This window comes from Dipodomys spectabilis, unplaced genomic scaffold (assembly GCF_019054845.1).
Source record: "Dipodomys spectabilis isolate Male_0828 unplaced genomic scaffold, ASM1905484v1 ptg000312l, whole genome shotgun sequence".
In the NCBI taxonomy this organism is placed as follows: Eukaryota; Metazoa; Chordata; class Mammalia; order Rodentia; family Heteromyidae; genus Dipodomys; species Dipodomys spectabilis.
The window spans coordinates 6022128-6037938 of NW_024870989.1; positions in this window are offsets into that span (position 1 = coordinate 6022128).

The following is a 15811-nucleotide window of genomic DNA, read 5'->3' on the forward strand; positions in this document are numbered from 1 at the left end:
TGGTTTTGGTTTTGATTTGCATTTCTTTTATGACCAGTGATGCTGAGCATCCCCCTTCTCTTTCTGAGAGGCCACACTATTACAGGTTTGTAGTGTCTCAACAGAGGCATAGAAAATTATAATATTGTATGCTTTTTGTTGTACATTCACTTCACTTGGCGCTTCCAATGACTCTTAAACTTAGAGTAAAGGTTTATACTATTTCCCTTACTGAAAAAAAAAACAACACTGATTTTCAAAAACATAGGAAAAAATCCCTTTGTCAGTGGTCCCAGTGAATACTAAGGAAGATTCTTTACTGGGAAATTTTATTTGGTTGCTTGTTTGTTACATCACTTAAACACATGTTCAATTTGGGGTTTCCCCACCAAATCTTCAACAAACCAGAAACTATGTTGTGTCATTGGATTTTGCTACAAAAGTTACAAAATATTTTGACATATATTTGATTTGGTGTTTTGGGTTTTTTTTTAAATTTTGGAGGGCTAGTGGGCCAGTACTCAGGCTTGAACTGAGGGTCTAGAGCTCTTGCTTAGGTTATTTTACTCAATGCTGTCACTGTGTCACTCGAACCACATCTGCACTTCTGGATTTTTGCTACTTAATTGAATATAAGAATCTTGAGTATGCCGGGTGCTGGTGGCTCACACCTGTAATCCTAGCTACTCAGGAGGCTGAGATCTGAGGATCGCCGTTCAAAGCCAGCCCGGGCAGGAAAGACTGTGAGACTCCTATCTCCAATAAACCACCAAAAAACCGGAAGTGGCGCTGTAGCACAAGTGGTAGAGCACTCGCCTTGAGCTGAAGAGCTGAGGGACAGCGCCCAGGCCCAGAGTTCAAGCCCCACTACCGAGAAAAAAAAAAAAAAAGAATCTTAAGGATTTATTAGCTTGTTTTGGCATCAAACTGTGATCCTCAGATCCTACCCTCCTGAGCATCTAAGATTACAAGAATGAGCCAGAACCTGGATATATTTTGCTCCCTATGAAACCTAAACAATAGCACACAATTCTGAAGCATGTGTGTATTGGTTATGTATTTCAAAATTAGTTAGAAAAATATAGACCTTTATGTGTATGTGTGAATGTGCTGAGGGAAATGAGGATGTATCTGCTGATTTTGAGGAAAGATTTAACCTAGGGCTTTTCACAGACTGAGCTATACTGTACAGAAAGCTTGAGACTAAAAGTGAGGTAAATGATGTCATCATTCCATTCATCTACATCCCTTGCTAACATATGCATATACTGTGGTGTTGTCATGAGTATTTTGTGTATGAGAGCCAGTACTGTCTCTTGAATTTAGGACCTAGACACTGTCCCTTAGCATTTCATGTGATTCTAGTTCTCTACCATTTGAAGCACAGCTCAGCTTTCTTCATTTACTGTTTAATTGGAGATAGAAGTCTTTTTTGCTCAGTTGTCTTTGAACTGTTTGTCATATCTCAGGGTCCTGAGTAGCTAGTTTTACAGGCCTGAGCTTCCAGTGTTTAGCTTTTCATTATTACTTTCACAAGCTACATGCTCAAACACATTCCTTGCACTCAAAAATTTCACTGTTCAGGCTGACTGACAGGTTGTGAGGAAACATGGTGGAGTGGATAAGTTACCAAATGGGCCTCTAGCCCCATTAACATCATTCTTGTCAATAACTTTCCTTTAAGTGAGTGAGTAAGTACATATTTCCACTTTAACTCTGACATTTTAACTGGAACTCATGAAATGTTTTTGATATATCTTTTAAATGTTATCTCCCAAACAGGAGATATTATTTGAATGTTTTGATAATATTTAAGATGGGGGTGGACTTGTGTGTCTGGATGTCTGTGGGCAGAGGCCATCCAGCTGGGCTTCAGGCACAGAGCTGATGCTTCCTGTCTGCTGGTGGCAGAGAGGAAGGTTTTCTTCCTGGCCAGGTGTTGAATTGAGATCCTTTCTTCTTAAACTTCAAAGTAGCTAGGATAACAAGCATGAACCACCATCAACTGGCTTGTTTTAGAAGCATTAATTGTTTTTCATTCATTTTTTTTTCCTGGAAGGTTGATCTAGACAGGCTGCTTGTGATTTGAATAATACTCTTTGCCTCTAGCATTTCTGAAACCCATTTCCTCAGTCAAATGAATTTGTTGTAAAGCCAATAGCATTTTCCTTCTTAGATGTTAGGTAGCTTATTTAAATCTCTTATACTTTCATTTGGCAAAGCAATCAGGACGTTTCTGTAAAACCCTACTTCTTGAGAGTATTATAGTAAGAAGGTATAATGTGCACATTTTCATATAGTCTCGCCTTTTATAAAGATATGTTACAAGATTGGGTGGAAGAATGACTATTGAATTAACTTGATAACCACTGTAGAATTTTTAAGCCTTAATGCTTATTAACTCAAAGGAGGATTGAAAATATTCAGAATAGTAGAATGTGGCTATTACTCATTTGATGTATGTGGAAAGATGATCAGAATTCTGATTAATAAAATATATCTTCAAATTTCCAGTGGTAGAATGCTATGCTAACTAGGAGGAGACAGTGGTGATGCCAGGGCTTTGAAAGCTGGTAATGCAGCAAAATATCAGGGGAGAACATTTGCTAAGGATACAATTTCCAAGGCTCACACCAAATATATTGAATTAGAATGCTAAGTGATGAATGACAGCACCAAATTTTATTTCTTGGCTTCTTTGTTTTGGAAGTCCTGGGATTTGACCTAGGGCCTGGGTGCTGTCCTTTCGTTTTTTTCCTAAAGGCTAGTGCTCTACCAGTTGAACCACAGCTTCATGTCCATATTTCTTGTAGTTAATTGGAAATCAGTCTTACCAAATTTCCTCCTTGGACTTGCTTCAAACCTGACCTCAGCTATCAGCCAACTGAGTAACTAGGATTCCAGTTGTGAGCCACCAGAGCCCAGCTAGAATCACATTTTAAAAGTATTCTTTACTGAATCAGATGTGTCTAACTACTATTATTGCACTTTGGTTAGAGTGGGTTGTTAGATTTAAACTAAAATCAGAACTTTTCTTCTTGTAACCGGCAGCATCCAATATCTATCTAATTTATACCTATCTTCATTTTGGATCTTTTTCTTCTTTGTACCTTTCCATTCTTTCTTCACAAGCAAGCATGTCAGTGCTGTTTTCCTTTTCTGAAGCAAATCAGCTCCATTCCCATCAATGGGCGATGTATTTGCTGTCCTTACTGTCTGGAGTACCTGCTCCTAGATAATTGCCTGGATGTTGGCTCTCATATCAACATCCCCAATATGAAGTTGTTGCCACAAAATCACCAATTTCATGTCTCTGATATATAGAAATTATCATTATGATTTCTGGTTTTCTTTACCTCATGAAATTGCTGAGGAGAGAGCCACATTCTGTTTCTCCAACACCTGTAATAGTGCCTAGTCCTTAGTGCTCAGGGGCCTTACATGGAGATCAGCCTTCCCCAGCTCAATTTATCCTAGATTCTGGTCAGGACAGCTGTTCAAGCTGAAGTTTAGTGGCTAGTATTCATTCCCTCTCATTCTTTGTGCCTTTTGCTGTTGTTGAGCGCACTTTAGGGCAAAATCAGTGCCTGAGACCTATTTGCTGCTATGGCAAAGATGGCTATGACATCATAGAAGTTTTGGCCATTGTATTGTGAAGCTGTGTGAGGACACCAACCCCCAAACAATTTCCCCAAGATATGTGTCTCCTTTGCCCAGGAGTGCATTCAACAATTCAACAACCAAATTATCACCCAGTTCCTGATAAACTCAGAGTATGTTTCCATTTCCTTTAAAAAAAGTCAAGACATGCCTTTGATGATTTGTCAATGAATTACTGAAACAGAGTAGATAATTTTATGTATTTGTAAGTCTTTGACCATCTCTCTTGAGCCCTTGCCATATTTCTATGTGTTTGCATCTTGGGAAGGGAAATAAAGTTTAATTCAGTATGCTCAGAGACTACAGTTTGGAACCTTTTGAAGGGAATGCCAACTTTCCATCTGAGGTTCTACAAATTGCCATGTTGGTACAGGAACTGAGTAGACTGTCATAAGATAAGAGGCTTGTCCTGATTTCTACTGACTTTCCTCTGGGGTCAGGGGGTGTGATCCCACTGCCTATGTGTTTATTTGCTACACTGGACCAGACATCCTCTGAAAATCTACGACTTGGTTGTAAGAGATACTAAATCTCAAAACCCAGCTTCCCACATCACTAGGATTACAGGACTGAGTCTCATGGACTCAACTTTTTTATACATACTATAGTCAGTTTCATTACATTCACTTTCATTTTATTTACATCATAGACAGATATATACAAATATATGTATATGTTTATTCATCTATTTATAATCAGTGTTATATCTAGAAACACACAAATATATTCTTATAATTATAATCAAATTATATCACTACTTTCCCCAATAATATTTACATTAATATTTTGTGCAAAAAACTCAAGTCTAAAATTTAAATGCCATTGTAGTTGGAAAAATCATATTCAGTCTTATATATTATGTAATATACTATATATAACATCAAGAATATAACATTTATTTACATATAACTGATTTAAATGTGGAGTATTTTTTCTTCCTGATTTTGTATTTGTTCATCTATGTAAACCTTCTTTTTCCTATTATGGCTTTTGCTTTCCAGTATACATATTTTCTATATATTTTGTCAAATATTTTCAGCCCCAAGTAGACTTTTTATAATATTGGAGCCAAATTTTTCTTCCATATTTGTCCAAAGCACAATGAAGTTGTATTCAAATTCGAACTCACTGTTGGCAGAGAGCCCACATACCACTATAAATATTGTGGCATTTGCCCCATTTGACAGGATAGCCTTCTAAGACATCTGATCTTCTATGTACTAGACCTTTAGTAGCCACCTTATGACCCCATGCAGGCATGGCTTGGCTTCCTTGCCACTACCTGTGCATTTAACATTTCCCATTATATCCAGTAGGCTCTCTAATACAGCCCCCTGTCTCTCTGTGTTCCCCCCCAGAATACATATGCACAATGTTTCAGATTGTAGGATTAAAAAGAAATATATTTAGAATTCATGAATTTTAGAATATGTCAAAAATATTATTTTAATAAAGTTAAAAAATAAATAGGGTGAACCTTTTACATCAGGACATAAAGAAAAATAAGGATTGTCTCAGGAAAAGGAGAAGGAATCAGAAATTCTCCCTCAGAGTCCTCAAAGAGGTCTACTTCCTCATTAAAGACAGGATTTTCTTCCTGAGTCCAAGTAGAGACAGATTCTAATTTCTTAATTGGAAATTGAATCCCCTGCAAGAGGTCAGATTGGTCTGGGTATTGTGAGGAAAGATTCCCTTTCCTCAACTGAATCTATATTTTGGACCTCACTCATTGGTTTTCCTGAACATAGACTGGGGTCATTTTCCATTAGCACACATTTACCCTGCACACCAAGACATGTTTTTTTTGACTGGCTTGGTGGCGATCTAGTTGGATTGTGAACATCAATGGAAGACATTCTGTATTGTCTTCGTCCTTGGTGTTATGTGCAGGTACGCCTGCATCACATGTGGAGTTCAGAACCAGTAGGATGTCCACAGGACTGAAAACCTACTTGGGCCTTTCTACAAATTGAAAAAAAAAACCTCTATGTTCACATGCTTTCTGGAGATCTTCCAATCTCAGTCAGTCACCATAGACGACATCACTGATGGGTTCTTTATCTGGAGTTCTGCAGGAGCTGCTTTACAGTGATGCAAACCTGAGAATGGAAATAGGTACAGAAATCTTAGAGTAGACCCTAGAAGTTAAGGTGTCACTAAACTTCTGAGGATCTAATAGGAGAAGCTGTAGAATTTGAGGTTGTACTGAACACTGATTAGAATGTAGGGTGTTTCTAATGAGTGGCTACTTCCAAGTTCTTTCAAAAGGAGAACAGATTATACCTGGCATAGAATATCCATAAAAGGACATTTTGCCAAACTGAGGAGTACTAAGGTCTCATGACCAATTGGGCCCATCCCTAGAGACCCAGCTTCCATCCTTCCTCACGAGCCCTGAGGCATCTAAACAAGTTCTTCCTCTTTTTCTTGGTCTCACAGGTCATGGGTTCCTCCAGCTGGTCCAGAAGAATATGTAAGCAGAAGAGCAAGTCTGAAGAGACCATGTTGATCTTGACATTCTGTGTAAGTTCTTTCAGGGTGTCATGGTTCTTAGGACATAGAAATCATCAGGGTAGAAGTCCATCCACATAGGGAAGATAGAACAAACAATGCTGTGGGAAGATTAGTGACAAGGATAATGAGAGCCCATCCTCTCCATCCTGAACCTTGTACTATAGCCTCTTTCTGGCAGGACTTGCATGTTGGGAAGTGGGAAGAGACTCCTGCAAGCAGGATGCTCCTAACAACCCACTTCTAGAAATTTCTCAAATATAATCTTAAAAATTTCTCCCTGTGATAGGAAGAGAAAGTTGTTTCCCCAATGGATCTGACTTGTTATATACAGTCCTCTCTGGCATCCATGAAAGTCCAAAACCACAACCACATCCACAACTGTGTAATCTGCTATCCGCTGTTGTGCCAAACCTCAACCCTCTGATGAAAATAACAACTGGTGTGCAAAGAAGAAAATTGACTTTGATTTAGAAACCTCAAAGATACCGAGTTTCAAAGGACAAAATTTCTCTTTGTGCCAATGTCCACTTATTTTTTCACTTGTTCATCTTCCTTCTAGTTACGGTAGAAGGATCTGTACCAATGGGAGAAGGAAGTTAACTCTTTGTTTCTCCTGTTCTGAACAGGACACACATGGGACTGTCTAAGTCACAAATTGTAATGTAAACATGACAGACAAAAAGTGAAGATATGTCTATACAATTTCATGGAAATACTGTGAGTATGCTTATCTGTGAGTATACATCTTTCCAAATAACTGCAGAATGGTTCATGCCTCTAACCCTAGTAATCAGGAGGGTGAGATCTGAGGATCAGATTGAACTCAGTTTGAACCCAGTCTAGTTTGTAAAATCTAAAGACACTTATCTTCATTTAACCAGCCAAAGGCCAGAACTGGACTTGGGGCTCAATTGGTAGAGTGCTACGAATGTTACAGAACTCAGGCCCCAAATTCAAGTTCAAGTTTCATCCTTTCTTCTGTCTATATTCCTTCAAAGGCCTCCAAGATAGTGATTTCCTAGGTGAGGGTGGACGTTGGATGAAACTGGCTCATTCCTTTAATCCCATTCTTTCAGCAAGAAAATCATTAAGGCTCCACTAGCTTATGAGGCAAATGAAATGTTCTGGCAGCCCAGTCCTAAGGAATTAGTCGAAGACTGCCCTTCTTTGTCTCAAGCCAAGCTCCTTTGATAAGACCCCAGTGAAACAGTCTCAGAGAGGTACCAATTATTCCAATATTCTGGAGGGGGTCTCATCAGTCTTGGGTTTGAAGGAGGAAATCTCACTTTTTTTTTTAGTCGTGGGACTTGAACTATGGGTTTGGATGTTATCCCTCAGCCTTCAACTCAATGTGAGCACTCTACCAGTTGAGCCACAGCATCACTTCCGGTTTTCTAGTGGTTTATTGGAGATGAGTCTCATGGACTTTCCTGTCCGGGCTGGCTTTGAACCTTGATCCTCAGATCTCAGCATCCTGAGTAGCTAGGATTACAGGTGTGGGCCACCGGCACCCGGCTTAGGAACACTCACTTTTTAAACAGAATATCCAGCAACTGCTCTATTGTCCCCGCTTTCTATAGTGGTGGAGGAAGTTTCCAACATAGAAGAGATCACCTTTCTGGTAGGCAGGAACCAGGTCCATTACTAGAATTTCCAGCAAACCTGAGTCCAGGCACCATATATTATAAGGCATATTCAGGGTTTGGGCTGACTCATTGTCACATTGAGGTGGTAAAAAAAGAATGGATCTTTGAAACATGGAAATGGGAGTACACTTAAATTGAGTAATTATAATAGAGTGGATTGAAAACTACACAGTAAATATTTTCTCAGTCTACTCATATAAAAGCACACAAGAAGAAGGTTCTAGTGTGGGCTAGGATGAGATTAAATAGGTTTCCTTCATAGTTTTACCTTGCCGGAGTTGCCTTGTGTTTCCCTTGGTTTCTTCTTATAACAAGGCCTGAGACATTGGTTTCATGGTTTAGCACTGATCCAATGTCTGCAGCATCGAGTGAGGCACTCAAACAACTCATGCCTGAGACCTGAATCTCTTGAACTTTGAAAACAACACAGGAGCATCTTTCTTGTTCCTGAGCCACAGGCCAAGTGAACTGGCTTGAGTTGACTTTTAGTTACAGTTGCTTGGCTCTCAGAGTTCCATATTCTATTCCATTATGAGGGAGGTAGTTTCATAAGTTCCATATTCTATTCTATTATGAGGGAGGTAGTGTCATATCTCAGAGCCTAATCATCTAAGCTGCTTGCTCACATAAGACCATCCCAAAGACAAACTGTAGGCTGAAATCTCCCTTCCCACATCACTCTATACACATGTGGATATTGTCAAATCCCAACATCCTCAGCTAGGCCTAGATAAAGTCATGGTCTCAGCCTCAAAGAGCCCTTCCTAGCTCAGATCCAGGCCTTATTTGTCATTATTCTTCCCATCCTTCACAAATCATTTTGCCTCTCAGGGCCCTCTCAGCCTGCCATGTGCTTCTTGCATGTATTTTTGACATCCACTTCCTAGGACATTGTTAGGTTTTTTGTTTCCTAATCTTCTGTTTGCTCTTAAAGGCTCTGTGTGCTGTCACCTGGAAAAAAGCTAAGTACCTAGAGGTGGGAAAATCAAAAAAGTATTGAAAAACAAACATTATACATCTAGTCAAACATTTTGTAAGACAGAAGAGCATTTTGGAAACTTTTATTATATTTTATGAACGAGGGGAAGGGGAGAAGGGAAGAGGTGCTGCATTGTCTTCTCATAATTCAATGGTTAATATTTTAAAATACTATATTTGAAGGAATGTAATATTTAAAGATAAAAACTGTACTCCTGTTCTTTTTATAAGCTAGTCATTTATAAAGCATTCCTCACTAAAGTCTTGTCGTTTGTGTCCCATGAACTATCTTCCTCCTTCAAAATGATCAAGGAAAACCCTTCACAAATAAGTCTGATGTTGTCCAATATCTGGATAAGAATTTAAGAGACAACATTGCCTGCCATTTTGTGCGTGTACATGTGTGTGTATGTGTGTGTGTGTGTGTGTGTGTGTGTGTGTGTGTGTGTGTGTGTATGTTGGTGAACGTGTGTCTGTGCATAAAGGTGTTTTAGGATTTGAGCAAGGACTATATGACAATCCCAAGGATCTTTCCCTTCACTGTAGTGCTCTACCAATTGTGCCAAAGTTCCACTGCAAGTTTTTGTAGTGAACTGTAGAGGAGAGAGCCTCCAAAACCTGGTGATAAAACATTGTTACTGGAGGTAGTGGGGTTGCATGTTTCAGTCCAGCTTCACAACACTCAATATCATAAAACAACAACAGCAAAACCCAATATCAAAATACAATAATAAGATGTAATTAGAATAAAATTTAGTGATATAGTCTGCTAGCATAACTTTCATGAAACCTTGGTTGTAATGATTTAACAACACAAAACCAAATAAATTAGATAATTTCAGTAGATTCTACAAATTTTTTAATTCCATCTTAATAAGAGGGAACAAGAAAACATTCATACTCATAAGGAGAATGTAAAAATGAGAAAAGATGGCAGATTATGAAATAGGAACTTCTACACTGCAGGAAAATTATTGTCATAGTTAATATATGGTGGTATTATTATGGTGAATATATGATAATGTTCTTCAGAACAGCAATACATAAATATATATTTACTGCACATAGTTTAACTTGTCTATCTCTATCAACTTCCAGTCTTCAAGTGCACATTATCAATGCATTCATGTTTATGGTATATTCCAAAAAATAACTATCAGAGGCAGGAGTTACCAAAATATATTAGCTTCAAAGTGTTAGGAGATAAACTTGCTAATTATATTGACTATTTTATATATTAAACATGTAGTCTGTTATCATTGTATTTCTAAGTATGTACAAACACTACTTCAAAGTGAAACGAAATACAACAAGGTTTTGAAGACATATGCCTGTAAAGCTAGCTATTTAGGACATCACTTCAAGACCAGTGTAGTTTTACCTGCAATGCTTCACAACCCCTGGCTCTGTGTGATGGAATACGTCTATCATCCCAGGTCCATTGGGAGCTTAGAGCAGGAGAATTTCAATTCCATGCCATACTGGGCAAGAACTTCCACATGGCTCCATCTCAACCAAAGAAGGTTCAACACTCCCCCACCTAAGTGAAAATAAAAATAAGAGCATTGTAGTATAAGAAAAAAACACTATTAAAACATGCCAATACAAACCATCATGAACAACATGCACCTAGTGTTTGTTTCTCATACCTGTAATCCTAACTATAGCTAGGATTATATATGTGAGCCAGAGGCACTAGGCAGTTCATTATTTAAAAAATTACTATTTGAGTGTCTGCTTCGACTCCGAGGTCTTTGATCCATTTGGAGTTGATTCTGGTGCAGGGATCTAGCTTTAGTCTTCTACAAGTAGATAACCAATTTTGCCAGCACCATTTATTGAAAAGGCTGTCTTTCTTCCATTCTATTTTTCTAGCTCCATTATAGAAGATTAGATGGCTATAAGTCCGTAGGTTCATTTCTGGGATATCAATTCTATTCCATTAGAACTGAGGTCTGTTCTATTGCCAGAACAAAGCTGTTTTGATTACTATGGCTTTGTAGTAGAGTTTGAAATTTGGTATTGATATTCCTCTAGCACTGTTCATTCTATTAAGGATCATTTTTGCTATTTGGTGTCTTTTACTGTTCCATATGAATTTTTGGACTGCTTCTTCTATTCCCTTGAAGAATGAGTTTGGAATATTGATAGTTATCGCATTGAATTTGTAGATAGCCTTGGGAAGTATTGACATTTTCACGATGTTGATCCTTCTAATCCAGGAGAATGGGAAGTTTTGCCACTTTCTAAGTTCTGTTTTGATTTCCTTTTTCAGGTTTTTAAAGTTTTCATCATAGAGGTCCTTAGAGGGTAATGAGAAAATATGAAGCTAGAGATCCTTTCAGATTATCCCACCCACTCTTCTATTACTTTAAGCAAAAAACAAAACAAAGGAAAGCAAACAAAATAGACTTTATGGTTAATTAAGCTGCTATTAAAGATTCCAGGCAGAATTATACTGTTAAACGATGAGTTATTACAAAATAGAATTTATGGTTAATTAAGCTGCTATTGAAGATTCCAGGCAGAATTATACTGTTAAACGAGGAGTTAGTACATATGTTTTGTCGATACTGATCTTACATATGTCACAAAAATATCCATGGATTTATAACTAGAAATTCTGAAGTGTTAACTATATTAATTAGGTGAGTTTCATAAGATAGCCAATGAATGGAACACCACACGGAATTCAGTCTGGTAAAGTAGTTTATTTACTGAACTGCTGCCCATGCCATACATGGTTGAAAGGCATGTACAAAAAATAGGGTGGGAGTTCTGGGAAGATGGAGGAGGAGAAGCTGGCTAAACAAGCTCTCACATAGAAAGCAGTTTTAGTGTTCCAGGAAACAGTCCTAAGCCAGAGAATCACACCAAGTGTGCCATCACAGAACAGAGAGTTAGGCCAGAGAGGGAAAATCCAGGCAAGGAGACAAATCTGACCATTTGCCAGTAGCCGCGGCTGCAGCCTCAGTAGCAGCAGCTGTTGCCACCATAACGGTTACACAGAGAGTCCGGGACAAAGGCGCAAAATGTGGAGGGCAAGCAGATTTTACACAACACCAGCAAGAACTGACAAGGAGCAGACATCTTCATTCTGAAATTTGTAGACAGAGAGGACCCAGGAACTAAGACTCCGGCGTTAGTAGAAGCCTGACATCCTCACCACTTCTGAGGGAGCAGAGGAGGGAAGGCCACCCTTCCAGATCCCCACTATAAGAGATCTCCATATTTGATACTGACAAAGGTCTGGATGAGCAGCTAGCTCCATCTCAGGCCTTGGAAGAAAACAAGAGTCATTTAGCAGGTCACAGAAACCTAACCTGAGCTGCCAGTCTTAGCTCTACCCAGGGAAAAGTCACCCAGCCTGGCTGAGCAAGCTCCACCAGACCAGGAGTGGATTTCTTCGCTGGGTAAACAGAGCCAGAGGCTGCCCCTCCCTACAGCATCCTTGACAACCAATTGAAATTCAGTAAACATAAACCCTGAGAATGGCTCCAGGCTGGGCTCTGTGAGTATCTCAGGAGCTAACTCCTCAGGGAAAAGTTGCTGTTTGCTGAAAGGACTCAACTCTACCCAGAACCTAGCCTCAACACAGCATCTTCAAACTAGAGGAAACGGCCATCTCCCTCTTTTGAGATACTCAAAGCAGATCTCCCTCCCATTGAACAAACTTGGGAGGGGATCACAAAATCCCGGGTAAAGCAGAGAATTTTCTGCCTGCTCGAACAAACTGACTTAAGAAACCATCTAAGCCACAGGAAAATCAAACACCACAAGCATACCAGAGACTCCAACAAGAGACTAGTTACATACACAAGGGAGATACAGGATATTCCCATCCCCCCCCAAAAAAAATCAAAGAGCATTTTTTGTACCTTTTATAAAAAATTCTATTTTTTTTTAAATTTTAATTTTTAACATTAAAAAATTTTGTTTTCTATTAACTTTTTTTTCTTCGTCCTATAACATTTATTTTAGGGGTATATGTGTGTGTACTTTTTTTTCTTTATAAAAATTTGTTTTTGTTTAGCTCTACTGACCTTTTGAACCTTTTTTCTTTCCTTCTCATTCTTTTCACTTTTTCTTCTCTTTCATTCTTCTTTGCATGACTTAATTGCTGTTCTGCTCATCTTCAGATAAACCCATAGTAGATTATTAGACTTTAACTCCCTGTTGTGTATACATTTAATCCAGAAATTTATTACTCAATTTAAAACCTCTTAGACTTAAATTCCTTAATAGAAGCACTACCGCTTTATACCTATATAATATTTCAAGCATTTTTATTTTTGAGTTTTACATGTCTCCTTTTTATCCCTCCCCTTCTCTTATCCTATCCACAGTCTTCTCTGAATATTACATATTCATTTTGCATAATTTGTAAATGTTGCACTTTTTAATTTTTGTTTTTCTAATTTTTCTTGTCTTTTTTCTTTCTCTTTCTTCTTTTCCTCTCTCTCTCTTTATTATCATTCTATCCAACCTATTTCCCGCTTTGAGATTAGGACTTAGTTAAGTAAACTCTCCCTTGGACTTTCCACATCCCTCTATTCTTATTTTTAACCACATTTCTCCCTAAACCTAATAATTTCTGTTTGCCAAATTCTTCTTTGCTGTTCGTAGCCCATTAATACAAAGTTGATTGATGTTGAACAGCTATATCTGTTTAGCTAGATTGTATCTGCAGACTTTTTTTTTTTTTTTTTTTTTGGTTCCGGTCGTGGGGCCTGAACTCTGGGCCTGGGCACTGTCCTTCAGCTCTTCAGCTCAAGGCTAGCGCTCTACCACTTGAGCCACAGCGCCACTTCCGGCTTTTTTCTTTTTGCTTATGTGGTGCTGAGGAATCGAACCCAGGGCCTTGAGCATGCAAGGCAAGCGCTCTACCACTGAGCCACCTTCCCAGCCCATATCTGCAGACTTTTGATTGTGCAACTACAGGCTTTGGTTGATTCTTGCCTTAAAATAGTGTGCTAGCACAAAACTGGTTTTACTTTCATCCTAAATGGGCAGAGTAAGCTGGAAAAAAAAAACAAGAAAAATGGCAAGTCCAGTTATCTCAACTCCCACTCATAATAATCACGGGACAGAACAGATAGTGAATAATCCATTGGAGAGTTCCAAAAAAGCTCAACAAACACTACTGGTAAACATGATAAATGAAAAGATTGAAAACCTGCAAAGGACTCTGTATGAGCGTGATAGGGAGAGAGGAGGTCAAAGGTCAATACAGGAATATCAGCATGAGGAAGCTACTCAAAGATTGATAAAGTAATGGCGTGAGCAGGCTGAGAACATTCAAAGAGAAAGTCAAGAATGGCGTGAGTAGGCTGAGAATACTCAAAGAGAACTACAGGAATTGCATGAACATGAGGAGGCTAATCAAAGAGTAATGCAGGAATTGAGAGAGCAGGATGAGAATACAGAAAGATCACTAAAGGCATTCATGGAATCCATAAACTGAGAGCTGAAAGAAGTCAGGGAGACCACAAAGGGAACGCTGAATGGAACCAAACAGAAGGAATGGGAGTTCAAAGAAACCATAACCAATCAACTAAGTGATTTGTGAAAAAACACTGAACACCAAATTAAGGAAGTAAAGAAGTTCATACAAGATCTAAAACAAAGCTCCAACAAAAAATTTGAAGCCATCAAAGCTGAACAACTCGAAGGAAAAGAAAAAACAAAGTAGAAAGTCTTGATAATAGGATTAGACTATTCAGAAGACCAAATTTCGGGGATTGAACACAGCCTAGATATTGTAGAGAAAGAACATACAACAATCCAAGAAATATGTTAGATCTGTTTAACACTTGGAAGACACCATCAGAAGGCCTAATCTGAGGATAATGGATATAAAGGCAGAAATTAATGATCTAGCAAATTTGTTTCACAAGATCCTAGCAGAGAACTTCCCAAACATGTAAAAAGATAAGCCTATTCATATACAAGAAGCTTTTAGAACTCCAAATAGACCAGACGAGAATAGCACATCCCACCATCACATTATAATCCACACAGGATCAAATTCAGACCAAGGAAAACATCCTTAAAGCTGTCAAGAAGAAAAGATCAATAGCCTATAAAGCGAAACCAATTAGAATCACCTCAGATGGTGACAATCAAAACCACAAGAGCCTGGAATGAGGTATGCAGGCCCTAAAGACAAACACCTATCAAACAAGAATTCTGTACCCTACTAAACTCTCCTTCATAACAAAGGTGAAATAAAAAAACTTCCATAGCAAAGAAAAATTGAAACATATCTCCACCAAACCAACCCTACAAAAATTCTTAAATGAATTAAAATTAAAAAAAAAAACATAGAAAGTATCAACAAAACAAAGAGTTGGTTCTTCGAATAAATTAACAAAATTGGCATACCCTTAACAAATCCTTATCAGAAAACAAGAGAACACACCCAAATAAATAAACTCAGAGATGAGAATGGAAACATCACCAGAGAAACAACCTAGATGCAGAACATTATAAGGGAATACTTCTCAAAACTTTATGTTAATAATTTTGAGAACTTGACAGAAATGGACCTTTTCCTAGCAAATATCGAAATGCCAAAACTAAACCAAGATGAGTTAAACCATTTTAACAGGCCCATATCAAGAATTGTCGGTGTGGGGGGGGGAGGGGGGGAAGGGAGGTGAAGGGTAAACAAAGGAGGAGGATGCAATGCTTGTTAAGAAATGTATGCATTATCCTGCCCATGTAATTGTAACCCCTCTGTACAGTATGTTCTCAAATAAATTAAAATAAAATTAAAAAAAAAAAGAATTGAAATAGAAACAGCAATAAGAGACCTCCCACCTAAGAAAAGCCCAGGAGCAGATGGTTTTACAGTGGAATTCTACAAGGCCTTCAAAGCAGAGGTCACACCTATACTCCTCCAACTTTTCAATGAAATTAAAAGAGAAAGTTCACTACCGAACTCATTCTATGAAGGCATCATAACCCTCATCCCAAAACCAGGCAGAGACTCATCAAAGAAAGAGAACTGTAGACCCATTTTTTTTGTTGAA